Source organism: Pongo pygmaeus, chromosome 21 (genome assembly GCF_028885625.2).
Source record: "Pongo pygmaeus isolate AG05252 chromosome 21, NHGRI_mPonPyg2-v2.0_pri, whole genome shotgun sequence".
In the NCBI taxonomy this organism is placed as follows: domain Eukaryota; kingdom Metazoa; phylum Chordata; class Mammalia; order Primates; family Hominidae; genus Pongo; species Pongo pygmaeus.
In genome coordinates, this window is record NC_072394.2 from 11,896,343 (window position 1) to 11,897,716 (window position 1,374).

The 1,374-nt window shown below is 41.0% G+C and overlaps 1 non-coding gene across 1 annotated transcript; it reads left to right on the forward strand.

Annotated features, from left to right (window-relative positions):
* Positions 1-989: 989 nt before the first annotated feature.
* LOC129022214 (U6 spliceosomal RNA) lies at positions 990-1,096 on the forward strand. The gene has a single exon (XR_008496297.1). It is a non-coding gene; the product is annotated as a U6 spliceosomal RNA (small nuclear RNA).
* Positions 1,097-1,374: the final 278 nt, after the last annotated feature.

Below are 1,374 nucleotides of genomic sequence, written 5' to 3' on the forward strand. Positions count from 1 at the left end.
TCAATGATAGACTGGATTAAGAAAATGTGGCACATATACACCATGGAATACTATGCAGCCATAAAAAAGGATGATTCATGTCCTTTGTAGGGACATGGATGAAGCTGGAAACCATCATTCTGAGCAAACTATCACAAGGACAGAAAACCAAACACCACATATTCTCACTCATAGGTGGGAATTGAACAATGAGAACACTTGGACACAGGGCAGGGAACATCACACACTGGAGCCTGTCGTGGGGTGGGGGACTGGGGGAGGGATAGCACTGGGAGAAACACCTAATGTAAATGATGAGTTAATGGGTGCAGTAAACTAACATGGCACATGTATACATATGTAAGAAACCTGCAAGTACTGCACATGTACCCTAAAACTTAAAGTATAATAATAAAAATAAATAAATAAAAATTAAAAGAACAGAAGTACCACTCAACCCAGCAATCCCATTACTGAGAATATACCCAGAGAAATATAAATCATTCTACCATAAAGACACATGCATGTATGTGTTCATCACAGCACTACACAATACCAAAGTCAGGGAATCAACCTAAATGCCCATCAAGGGTAGACTGGATAAAGAATATGTGGCACATATACATCATGGAATACTACACAGCCATAAAAATGAATGAGATCATGACCTTTGCAGAGGCATGGATGGAGCTGGAGGTCATAATCCTAAATCAACTAACATAGGAACAGGAAATGAAGCACTGCATGTTCTCACTTGTGAGATGGAGCTAAACACTGAGTACACATGGACACAAAGAAGAGAACAACAGACATCTGGATCTACTTGAGGGTGGAGGGTGAGAGGGGGGAGAGGATCAAAAACTACCTATCAGGTACTATGCTTATCACCTTGGTGATTAAATGATCCATACACCAAACCCCCGTGACCCGCAATTTACCTATATAACAAACCTACCTGCACATGCACCTCTGAACCTAAAATAAAAGTGTTTTTTAAAAAAGTGAATCTGGTGCTCCCCTCAGCAGCACATATACTAAAATTGGAACATTACAGAGAAGATCAGCATGGCCCCTGCACAAGGATGACGTGCAAATTCGTGAAGCGTTCCATATTTTTGACACCATCTGCAGCCTCTGTAAACTTTAAAGGGCCTGCAGAGAATGCCATGCTTCTGGATGATGATTGGTGGTCTTGTCTTCAGATGAAAAGTATTTGTGTTGTGATAAGGGTGTTGGGGTAAGGGACTCTGTGTGCTGTGCCTTTTCTCTAGCCGGGTGGTACTATAATGAGTCTAGGAGGAGAAACATCAGCATTAACAGGAGACTTGCTATAAGAAGCTAATTCATGGACTCTTTTCAAACCTGCAAAATTTTATTACAGTGAGGCCTAGAATA